Below are 13353 nucleotides of genomic sequence, written 5' to 3' on the forward strand. Positions count from 1 at the left end.
AGATTTAATGGATGTTTTAAACACCACTTTATAACGAAGACTTGTGATATGTTTTATGGATGTAAATTCATATGGAATGTATTTGCATTAGTATTAATATCAGCATAATGTTGTTGCATTCTTTAAATAAAGTTCATATCAAGGAGACATTTTTTTTTTTATTAAATAGTCTTGCGAAGAAATCATTTGTGTTATTTATCCTTTTTTTTCGTAAATATATAGTCTTGAATATTGTTATGTTGTTAGATGTTATTTAACCATCCTTTATAATTTCAACGACATAAATGTTGATTTCATCCATAGAATTGGAGTATAATAACATATGATTATTACTTTAATAACATACAGAAACATATATATGAGATTGGATAATAAACTTTCAATATTGATCAAACCTTTGAAATATAATTATCATAATTGGCAACTTGCTAACACAATTTAGACTGCCATCAAGCTACAAATAACAGTAATGTGATTCTTCACGCACAAACTTGAACTTAATAAAATTACATTTCTCACCACACAATATAAAGATTTATATGTACATATGTATCTCATCACTTTATATGGTATCACTTTAGAATGTATTTAACCACGCTAGGGAGGTGAATGTTCAAGAAATAATCATCCCATTTGATCACTTTGGGATCAAAGTAAAACAAATCTGTCTCCACCCCAGCTTGTCTTGCCGCCATTCTCAACTTCTCTGTATTCATGTCATCAAATCTGCATGCCACAAACAATATGTTCAAGCATACGATGCAGTATATGCTTAAATAATAGCACCTCATGATACATAACCTTATAATAGCTAGACAAATATTAGAAATAGATTTAACTACTTATATTTTAAATTAACCTTAATTAATCGACCCATCAAAACCGGGTTGTAATTATAATGCACGAAACATATTTATCACATAATACTGGGTGACACAATGTCCTGTAAGTAGGTGGTCTGATGGATCTTGGATGGTATCTTATATCATCTCAGAATTTAGGTTGGGTACTTGTCACTTGGGTGAAATGTGACCTTTGCAAAATTGGCTTGTAAGGCAATGGACCTATTACTTTTAAAGACATTTTTAAAGTCATGTCTCATATGAGACTCTCTTAACAAAATTTCAACCACTTATTAGTATTGGAGGGATAGATAACGCACTTGGTTGAGTTAAGAGATTAAATGAGTTTAGGAGTAAAAGCTTTGGGGTTCGAGTCAAGGAAAAGGAGAAAATAATTAGCATGCTAACATTTGTCATGCTAAAATAATTAGACATATGTATTCAAACATGGGGTTTAGAACATAGATGAAGCATATAGTTATTTTATACTTACACGCCCTTGAAGAATAGGTAAGGCTTGTAGAGGTCTACCAACCGCATAACAATCTGGATCTTCCTTTTGAGATCAAGATATGTCTCTTGGAAATACTGACAAAGTACAATATTAGCTAGCTCAAGTCCCTACCAAATGCAAAAATTACATGAGATAAAATTCTCTACTTTTTATCCTTGTAAGAATTTCTAAAGAAAAAAATTGAGTGATGGTGAATTAGTGATCATTGCTTTAAATCGCAGTCTGCAATCGTAATATAAATGATTTTGTGGTCTCCATGATGGTATCAACTGCAATTTCAATTGTATTAGGTTTCATTTTTTCGTATTTTGCCACAATATAATGACTTGTAGTACAACTGCGACCGCGATTTAAAACCATGTTAGTCATTATAAACAATAAAAGGTGTATAATTGACTCTAGCTAGAAACCTTTAACATAAGAAGGTAGCGGATGAACATAAATCTTCTGAAGCTGTCTATGTTACTAAACAGGCTTTCCATCTTTGTTTATCCATCTTTGTTTATCCATGGTTTTGCTTGAATTCACCACCATGTCAGTTGGTATCTAATTATTAAATAAAGTGGCACATTTATGATGAGACTAGAAAATTAATGGAGAAATTATAATTAGGGATGAATAATTGGTTTCATGGATAACCTCACCACATCAACAACTGCATTAAGATCACCAAGGAAGCATGTTAATTTTCCTTTCCCATATGCTATGGCTAAACTGTCAATGGTCCTGCAATTAACAAGCACACACATCAATAAAAATAATATTCCTTCTCTGAATTGTGTGAATTTAATGAGAAAGTCTTGTATGATAACAACTATTTAGTCACACTATCAAGGCACACACACATATTTGAAAAAAGATAGAAAAAGAAAAGAATTTAGATTGTACTACACATTAGTTACTTAGATTGAATGAATAGAGTACAAAGCTATATATATAGATGGAAATGTACTACTAAACTACTTAGATGGAAATGTACTACTAAACTACTTAGATTGTACTACACATTAGTTACTTGTACTATAAGTAATAGGTGTCTCTTCCCTATTGGTTGAGATTTGCTCATGGTGTAATAGCCCCCCACAAGTTGGAGGTTGGTAAATGTTAACCATCCCCAACTTAGATAGAAGATTATATTGAAGGGTTGAGGAAGCAAAGCTACTTGATCTTTTGAGGAAACTGGTAAAAGCTTCAAAGTTCCTGCTTGCACCTTCTCTCTGACTGTATGACAATCAATTTCTAAATGCTTTGTGCGTTCATGGAATACAGGGTTAGCAGCTATGTGAATAATACTACTAACTTCTCTTGAGAAAAGTCATTTAGTGACCAAAATTAATGTCACAATTTAAAATATCAAAGACTAAATTGTGAAAAAGGAATTTTGATATAAAACTTTTATGAAAATAGATCATTGAGTGACCAAAATTATTCATCAATTATAGTGAAAAGATTAGGACAAAGAATGAGATTAAGTTTTAAAAGTAAATTTAAACTAAAAGAAAAACATACCTTACACCTTCGGACTAACCAGGGAAAGGTTCTTTGAATGTACTAGTGACAATGGTTGGACCAATAATGACAACAGACAAGTTTTCTTTCAATTTCTCTACAAGCATTTCTCCCATTGCCTTTGTGAATACATGTGTTTGGCCATCCATATAACTTTGCCCTGATTTCATTGTTCATAATAAAATTGTAGTCCCAAAAATCTAAACCAGTATGAATTGGAATTTAAGGTGGTGTATATGTCAAATATCTAAACAAGTATTCTCTCTATAATAAAATATAAGTAGACGTGGTCACACAAAATTGATGTATTTGATCTAATTGAATCAAATACATAAACTTTCTTTGACTCATTTTTTCTTATATTTTATTACGGAGAATATCTTTTGTTTGGTGGAATTTAAGATTATGTATGTTGGTTTGGCCCAAAAAAAACAATGTTTTTGAAATTCTCAAAATTGTTTTCTTCTATTTAAAATAAACTTATGGAATCAAAATATATATAAGAGTAATATTAACTTATGTCTTAAGCATACATCTAAAGGAATACACAAATGATAATTACATCTCAAAACAACATTTTTTTAACTCTTTAAGAAACACTCTGTTCCGACTTAAGAATTGACCTCATAACGGATCTAAAGAGCCTAAGCTATAGAAATGGGTGTCTATTGTGGGCTTAAATAACATAATTATGGTGCATTAGAAAAAAAGAAATTAAAAATCTAATAATATTACACAAACCTGCTAATACCCAAGTTCTTCATGGCCACATTAATTTCATCCTCTGTTTCTCCCAATTCTTGTAACTCGCACAATTTGTCTCGTACCACATTCTCTTCTACATTAACATCTAATCCAGTAACACCATTTAAGGAGTGGCCCAAATGATATGGTTTCTCTAATATGAGCCCTTCTCCCTCCCCACATACATAAGCTGAAATTGATTATATGAAGGTACAACAATTATTGTGAGTCTAATTAATATTTTTCCTAACTTTCGGGATTGATATTGACATCATTAAATAATGGGTCATGTTAACCGGTGCCCCCGGGGCACTGGTTAAGGAAGCAAATATAGTAATATTAACATTGATAATTGTGTAATCAATGCATTAAAAGCTTAAAAAGTATCTTTTTTGACTTAGAATTTCTTCTTTTAACAACCAGTGCCCCGGGGGCACCGGTTAACATTTCCGTTAAATAATATAGCACATACTAACCTGTTGATACATACTCCCTGTTTGAAGGTCCTGTGTTGGTTCTGCAGGCAGCTTCTGTTTCAGCAGTGTTTGTTTTTCCCTGCTGTGTTGCGGGATCAGGGGCCGTGTTTGTGTGTTCCTTTTCCGCCCATCTTTTCTCTTCTTGAGAAAGTTGTGGTGCTTCAATATATTGTTGGCTGTTCAAAAAAAAGAAGAAGGGTGACATCACAAAGTTAAGAAGGGAAACTAGATCAAGCAGCCTTGATGATTCATTACTACCAAATTGTTCAAAAAAGTTATGAGGCTCAATAGCTTACGTGAGGGCTTGGGGATGATATGGGAGTGATTTGCCTTGTTTTCCGAAACACTATTAAGTACTGAATTCACATTTGCAGCTATGGAACAATAAATCAGAATCTTAATATGGAATAGACTTCCTACATTACATCATCAAAGAAAACCTCCATTTTCACCTTCTCCTTCTTCTCATCCATTCTTAGACTACTTTACTCACACACCAACTTTCTTCATAGATCTTCAAACCATTTCACTTCCTTCCAGTAACTATCCAAACACAAGTTTCAACCATTTTTACCAAAACCAAGAGTCCATGGTTAGTGTTGTTAATCCTCACATGCAATATAATTACCCTATTATAGATAACATGTTTATGTTTGGAAGTGAAGGAAGTAGTTCATCTGATGGAAGTTGCACTCTGAGACATAGCAAAGAAATCATGCAAGAAGAAATTGGTTATCATCATCACATGAATAGTGGTGGATTTGATGGCTACAATGATAACAATTTTATGTTAAATTAATAGACTATAACAATGGTAGTCGTTGTTGCCGCCACATTCGTCCTCGTAACCTATTCCCACCTTATCACCCGACATTTTTCCCCTCCCATCCACCGTCTCATCCAACGCTTCCTCCTCCTCCTTAGGTGACATTGAATCCCTTCAATACGACTCAACATATTTCGAAACACCGCTCTCACCTACGGCTTAGACAAATCCATCATAAAACCATTCCATTCTTCATTTACACAACAAAACACAAACAAGAATCTCGTCGTGACTGCGCCGTCTGTTCCCATACTTTTTATCTTGATTGCATTGATGCTTGGCTTCGTTCACACGCTAACTATCCTATTTGTCCCTCTCTTCTTCTCTGTGAATCTCCCTTCAGACCTCTCATGGCTGCAAGAGTTTGTCCTTCCTTTCATGACCAAATTAATGTACTTCATTTTGATATGTCGGCGCCGGAGATTACTCCTCATTCTCATGTTAACGGTGAAGAGAATCGGTTTACCAGACGAGAGGATTTTCTGTTGAAACATTCTTATTCATTTGGTTTTGAACGGAGTTTACCGTCGGAGAGGATGGTCATTGATCCTGCCACAACCTCGCCGTGGCGGTACCGGATAGGGAATAACAGTTTCTGGAGTAAAAGACCGTCTCTGTTTCGTTCATTATGGAAGTCTAGAGTCTTTCGTTAAGATACTATAGAAGAATGAAATCACATTTTTTCAGTGGAGGGGATTTTTCTTGTTATCGGAGTCAGGTGTTAGATACGCCGGCGATAGAGGGAGTTCATGGCGGAGGAGAAAGTAAATTGCGAGTACGATGACTACTTGCAGTTTGCAGACATGTTTTGTTTCAAAAGAGAAAATGAAACAAAAGTATAAAATTGAAATTTGGCCTAGCAGAGAGCACTAAATTATAAATTTTGTTCCTCATTGTGAAAGCGATGAGAAGCAGAATCTGCATCTGCAGCTCTTAAAAGAAGATAAATCTTCTTAACATTTGGTTGAACTCTCAATATCTTCAACAAAACTGTCAAACATACAAAGTCAAGTACATATAATACAATTTTTAAGGTACACAAAGAGAGGAAAAAAAATAGAGAAATTAGAAGGTACTCATACTTTTAGCAAGAAAGCCTGTGGCACCAGTGACTAAAATGGTCTTATCTTGAAGGAAATTGAGCACACTTCCCAACTACATTGTAGTAGTATAGTACTAGAAATCAAAATGAAGAATAAAGTGTGTATTTGACACACTTTATTCTTCATTTTGATTTCTAGTACTATACTACTACAATGGAGTTGGGAAGTGTGCTCAATTTTCTTCAAGATAAGACCATTTTAGTCACTGGTGCCACAGGCTTTCATGCTAAAAGTATGAGAACCTTCTAATTTCTCTATTTTTTTTTCTCTCTTTCTGTACCTTAAAAATTGTATTATATGTACCTGACTTTGTATGTTTGATAGTTTTGTTGGAGAAGATATTGAGAGTTCAACCAAATGTTAAGAAGATTTATCTTCTTTTAAGAGCTGCAGATGCAGATTCTGCTTCTCATCGCTTTCACAATGAGGTACAAAATTTATAATTTAGTGCTCTCTGTCAGGCCAAATTTCAATTTTATACTTTTGTTTCATTTTCTCTTTTGAAACAAAACATGTCTGCAAACTGCAAGTAGTCATCGTACTCACAATTTACTTTCTCCTCCGCCATGAACTCCCTCTATCGCCGGCGTATCTAACACCTGACTCCGATAACAAGAAAAATCCCCTCCACTGAAAAACTGTGATTTCATTCTTCTATAGTATCTTAACGAAAAGACTCTAGACTTACCTAATGAACGAAACAGAGACGGTCTTTTACTCCAGAAACTGTTATTCCCTATCTGGTACCGCCACGGCGAGGTTGTGGCAGGATCAATAACCATCCTCTCCGACGGTAAACTCCGTTCAAAACCTAATGAATAAGAACGTTTCAACAGAAAATCCTCTTGTCTGGTAAACCGATTCTCTTGTCTGGTAACATGAGAATGATGAGTAATCTCAGGCGCCGGCATATCAAAATGAAGTACATTAGGTTGGACAATAAAACCAACATTTTCTTTAAAAAAACCGATAAAGTAATGGATATATTGATAATTTAAATGTTAACCACAATTAATGATAATTTTTATTAGTGTCGCTCTCTTATCTACCTTCACCTTCCTTCCACTATTGGCTAACATCTTCGTTATTGGTAGGAACAACAACCATTACTTGCATTACTTTATGCTCTTCTATTTCTAAAGTTTATCATATCTGCTGCTCCCTTCGTTCATTTTTAATTGTAATTTTTGGGTTTTTTTACACAAACCAAGACAACAATTACATTTTACTACTTTTGATACAACAATTTATCTTTTTCCTATAATAACCTTCAACATTTACTATTTCTTTTCATATCTCTCTCTGCAATAAGTAATCAAGGGTAATAAAGGCAAAACAACATTTAGTGTTTTATTGAACTTTGAAAGTGACAGTTAATTAGAAACAAAAGAATTTTGCAAAAGTGACAATTAAAACGGAACAGAGGGAGTATTTTTTTAATGAACTCAGCAGCTGCTATGGCGACACATTCACAAAGAGGAAGACGAAGACAAACAATTTCCACTAAATTAAGACCCAATGTTCCATCTAAGCTTTACAATGAATGAAAAAGAAGAAGAAATGATCAATTTTCTTTTATTAATGTGTGAATCCTTTCTATTTTTCTTTCTTCTTCCAATTACTACTTTTCCTGGATTAATACCTTGCATGATCTATAACCGATTCTTCCAATTATTTCTGACTTTATGGTGTGCATTCATGGTAATCAAGAGAGAATATTTTGAGTTTATCAACAATCATAATTCTTGATTTTAAAATTAAAATAAATATTAAATGACATTAATACCCATCATATTAGAGTGGTTTTAGAAAGAAGATGAAGAGTTTTTTTGTCCAATTCAAAAAGGTGTATGTTGCTAAAATACATCTTTTAATTTTCAAGTGGGTGTATCCTAGCATTTCCACACACACACACACACACATATATATATATATGTCCAGTTTTTTTTCCTTTATCCTTTAAAAAGTTTAACAAATTAGATGAGTATATATATATACTTACTTTTTTATTATCCAATTGTACTCTTCAACAAATTTTTTTTTATAATCAAGATTGTTGTTGGTGTCATTAATAAAAATAAGAATTTAAATTTTATTTTTCTGTTGTATTGCTAGTGTAATTGAAATGGTTAGTTTGATTTGTTATAATTTGAAAGTAAAAACATATATATTTTTGCTTTTAATCAAAATCAAAATTTCATAAAAAAGAAAAAACACCATTCATAATTTTCAAACGTTGCGTAATAAAAAGAGCGGAAAGACGGACACGTGAGTGCTGTCTTTTCGCTAGTATGCAATAAAGGGCTTGCTAATAGAATTTATCTTATGTCAAATTTACTTTTTCATTGTTTATTTTTATACTTTTTCATTGTTTATTTTTATTATATTCAAATAATTGATAGAAAAGAAAAAGGTTGTTGATTTTATCTTTCCAACATCATCTTCAAATTCTTGTGATCTCCCGACTCATTCCTTCTTTCTTAACCCAGGATACAATGCTTAGGGTAAAGATTTTAAACTTTTGCTAAAATTTCAAAGTGTGACAGATTTAACATGTTGGTTAATAATTTTTATGTGTCTTTGTAGCATGCACATGATATCTAATGATTTTGGTAATAATATATGCCATTTAGATTTGAACATCAACGCATGTTAATTCATATTTAACCTCTCAAGCTATGTCCTGCTGCAAGTATAAGCCCGTTTAGGCTTTTCATATAAAGTAGAGATGCACAACAATTATGAGATATAGTGTAAACAAAGCTAGCTATATAATATTTTAGATACATATTTTACGTAACAGTCATGGTTGCGTTAAAGTTGTTGCGATTTCAGCAGTAACGGATGTTCCGGAACAAGTTACCGTCAATGCGGTGTAAATTAATCACAACATTGCACAAATTATATTAAAATTATTTACACTATCATATAATGTATTATAACTTAAATTAATCTTCCTTAAAAAAATTTAAATTATTCTTTTTTCTCATTGTTATAAGATGTTTAAAGTAAATATAATAATAAAAATATGAATAAATTAGTAGCTACTATTGATAATTTAACATATAGATCGTATGTTTGACCGATGAAAAAGAAATTAACAAGCGAAAATTCATCCTTAAAAAATAACAATTAACAATATATATCATATATTTAAAAGAAAGTTCATGCTAAATCAGCTACATTCAATTTAAAAAATATTAAGAGAAACACAACTAATTTAAGTATAAAGAATAAATAGTTTTTTTTTGTTAAAAATCAATAAACAAATAAAATAAAAATTTGGTTTGATAAACAATACATCATGGACTAGCTGGTGATCCATGAACTACGATTTTAAATCCAAACAATTAAAAAATACAGTAAAGAAATCACTCACTTATACTCTTAAAAAAAAAAAAAAAGAAACCACTCACTTACAGAGAGTGGAAAGAAACCACTCTTCATGTCCCTTCTATTCTATTCTGTTTTCACTTCCATGCAAGGTTTTAACTAGGGCAACAGAGTATCACTATGATTTTTCTTTGGTAATGATGACTATCTATACCATTTTGTAACACTCTAAATCTTGTTAGTCTTCCTTCTTCTTTTTTAAAACATTGGTTCCATTATTTCCAACCTTACTTGACTAAAGTAATTGCGATTGCAAAAATTTCATTTCTATAATAATTCTTGTGTTTTGTGGTTCATGAAAATTAAAAACTAAAAAAAGCAAGGCTACACGTCACGCAACATCACATCGTCTGATCTTGTTCCTTTCAAGAATTGCTTTTAGTAATGGAATTATATGGTTTTAGTTTACAAGAATTGCTTACTCTGGTTTGGGATACGACTCAAATGGGTATCTGCTCTCTGCCTTTTCTCTTTTAACCTGTTAACAAGTTTTACACTCACGTGGACTGTAGATGAATTTGATGGTTATGATCATAATGGATGGATCATTTTGGGAGAGTGCTGCAAAAACATAAACTTCGTAGAGTGTGTGCGATTCCCACAGTATTAAAAGATGAAGACCATCCACTCCCCTGAAACAATGAACATCTCTGACGGTGGTAGCATCAAGGTCAACACTAAGGTCATCGAAGTCAAAGAACCTCACAGGAAGATCATTCGTGATTTCAAGTATCCCAACCTCGATTTTGATCTCATCACCAATGAAGAAGGTAAGAAGTTGGTCAAGATCAATGTGTGGTTTGGTTACCCGGAAACATCCGCCGCCATCAGGATCGCTCTTAGCCACGTTGAGAATCTTATCACTGGTGTTAACAAGGGATTCCGCTACAAGATGAGGTTTGTGTATGCTCATCGATTGAGATCCGAAACTTTCTTGACGAGAAGAAGGTGAGGAAAGTGGATTTTCTTGAAGGAGTTTCCATTATTCGATCCAAGAAGGTGGTGGATGAGGTTGTTTTGGATAGAAATGACATTGTACTTATTTCTATGTATAATAATAATAATAATAATAATAATAATAATAATAATAATAATAATAATAATAATAATAATAATAATAATAATAATAATAATAATAATAATAATAATAATAATAATAATAATAATAATAATAATAATAATAATAGTAATAGTAATAATAATAATCTAGTATTTACTATCTTCTATATTAAAGTAAGGTTATTTTTATTAAGATAATTGACAAGTGGCATCACCGTATGCCTTCAATTTCCCTTCAATCCAAAATAGGCTTTTTCATCAGAAATAAAAAATATTAATTAATTATCTTAGGTTGCAGAAAAGTAAGCAACAGTTAGGATTCTACGAATCCCCCTATTTATATTGTTGGATATTAAATAACAGTAATGTCGCGTTTATTTATCTAAGATAGAATATAGAAGTCATGAGGCCATTGGGACGTTACTAACTTAGCCGGTTGTCAAGTTGCACCTGCTGATTACATGGTGATCCTTACGTGTTGGGTCTATACTATCTCAGTTGACTAGGTCTATCCCTACAATGTTTGGTTGCACCTGCTGGTCACACGGTGATCCTTACGTGTGGGGTATTACCATTTCAAAGCTAATTGAAAGCATAGACTTAAATTGGTTTTCCAAGATTTCCAAAGGCAATGAAGGTCAATGTTCATGTAGGTCTACCCATCTATGAATTTTAGGACACTCATAGTACACACACTCTCTCTCTCTCTCTCTCTCTCTCTCTCTCTCTCTCTCTCTCTCTCTCTCTCTCTCTCTCTCTCTCGCTCTTAGTAGTTCTACAAACGGGCAGCCCTATCAGCTTCTACCTTACCAAGGTTTAAGAGAATGGTTCTACTAGGCTACAACTTATTTCCTTTAAGCAGACAGTTTTTTTCTTAATTATTAATTCGTTACTTTCTAAGTTCAGCAAATTTTACTCAATATTAGTAATGTCACCTCCTAAGTACTTACTACTAGGGTCAACTCGCTTTCGGTATCTTTCGCTAGCTATAACTAATTACTTCCTAGATAGATAGATAGATATTAATAGCAAAATATAAATATCAAGATATAAGCATCATGATAGTAATATCAATATTAGACCCTGTCACAACCTAAGTATCTAATCTAGGGTTGCACTACTACAGAAATAAACTAAATTCCTAATAAAAACTTAATAGCGAACAAAAAATAAATAAAATATGAACGACATTAAATTAAGTACATATCCAACAAAAATAAATAGAGGTTCATCTTAGAACTCTAACCTAAAATTAATTAGTTACACAATGATAACTAAAAACAAATTACTAAAGATAAAAACATACCCTAGAAAATCAAGGAGAAGGTAGAAACTCCTCCGAAGCTCTAGAATTCCCTTCCTCTTGATCTGCTCTAGTTCTGAATGAGAAATTTTGAATGAGAAAGGCTGATATATATAGTGAGAGTTTGTACCTGGGTTTGCGCTAAAAACGTGGGCTTTATCGACAAAAAAGTAGGAAAAATGTGCGGGGCGCATAGCACATGCCCTAGGAGCATGGCCATGCCCCAGGCGCATGGCTTGCAGCTAGGATGTCCTAGGATCATGGTGCTGCTGTCCCAGCCCAGTTTCTCCAATTTTCCATCATTTTAGGTGTTTCTCTCATTTTAGGTGTTCCTTCAAATAACTTTCCGTCATTTTAGGTGTTTCCCACTGTAAAGTTTCATGAGCTTTCTTGAATATTCATTCTTGGTCTTCCCAAAGTTTTCACAAATCTTTGGATGTTTTAGATTTGCCGATTTACATGATTTCTTCGTGAATTACTTCAAAACCCCCAAAAATTGCTATGTTTCGGGAAAACTAGAATTACAAACTCAAATATAGAAAACAATACAAATGTCTCGAAATCATAGGCAATCATTCTAATACTCCTCCTTTTTGCTGCTAAAACCTACTGAAAAACATGCTAAAAATAACGTAAGATGACCTCTCATCAGAAAATCCTAGGCTCCATACTTCAATTTCATGAACAATACTGTAGAAAAAAGCAATTAGTACAACCATGAGTGGAGAAAGAACTTCAGGTTGTCAATCCTACTAATCTTCTACGGATCAATTTTCAAGATAACTGATATGGATTCTCAATTGTAAAAGCATTAAGAACAAACAAGTATAAATTAAATCGGACACAAGAAAAGCATAACTGAATGAAAACTTTATTAATTGAAACCAACAAATAAGTGGTTCATCTTGGAACCTTAATCAAGAGGTTTTGTTGCTCATGGAAACAGACATCAGATCAAAACAATGGAAAAACATACCCTAGAAAGAAAAGAGAAGGAAGAAATCATGTCTTGAAGCTTTGATGCTTAACCCTCATCTTGAACCGTCAGTGTTTTGAATGAATAATAATGAGTGCAAGGGTCGCTATTTATAGCAAATGATTGGGTAGGGTTTAGGAGAAGAAAATTGGGATTTTTGCACCGATCCAACATGGAAGAAAAGTTGCACACAAAAATTACACGCAGCCAGGTGCTAATGGCGCATGTAGGGGGACCTAATATTGCCTAGGGCAGTAGAAACACTACCTCATACGGTAATGGCGACTGAGGCACCCCCCGATGTACGAATTCTTGAGTTTTTCTCCCGTTTTTTTTATCGTTCTTCCGTCTGGAAACTCCTAGGAACTTGAAATGAGTTTTCTTCACTTTGTTTTGTCTTCAAAAACCTTCTAAGAATCATTGAATTCAATTTTCATATCCTTGATTCTTCACGTGATGTCTTGAATTGTCGATTTGCATGATCGAGGAAGAAAGTGAATTACAATGACTCGAGTGAAAACAATATAATATGTTCCTCAAAATATTGACAACTCCTATATACCTCAACTTATTTGTGTTCTAATGCAAAGAAAAGTACTAAAAACATA

General features: G+C 33.0%; 2 pseudogenes across 1 annotated transcript; one reads left to right on the top strand and one right to left on the bottom strand.

Annotated features, from left to right (window-relative positions):
• Positions 1 to 343: 343 nt before the first annotated feature.
• Positions 344 to 5995, bottom strand: LOC146930217 (fatty acyl-CoA reductase 3-like; annotated as a pseudogene). The gene is made up of 8 exons (XR_015007989.1): positions 5796 to 5995; positions 4086 to 4261; positions 3607 to 3799; positions 2866 to 3025; positions 2001 to 2082; positions 1767 to 1902; positions 1336 to 1463; positions 344 to 726 (listed from the first exon to the last, which is right to left on the bottom strand). The product of XR_015007989.1 is annotated as a fatty acyl-CoA reductase 3-like (transcript).
• A 4025-nt stretch (positions 5996 to 10020) lies between these two features.
• Positions 10021 to 10359, top strand: LOC146930218 (large ribosomal subunit protein uL6 pseudogene; annotated as a pseudogene).
• The last annotated feature ends 2994 nt before the right edge of the window (positions 10360 to 13353 follow it).

Source organism: Medicago sativa, chromosome 4 (assembly GCF_051527215.1).
Source record: "Medicago sativa cultivar Bolivia chromosome 4, Bolivia_mono, whole genome shotgun sequence".
In the NCBI taxonomy this organism is placed as follows: domain Eukaryota; kingdom Viridiplantae; phylum Streptophyta; class Magnoliopsida; order Fabales; family Fabaceae; genus Medicago; species Medicago sativa.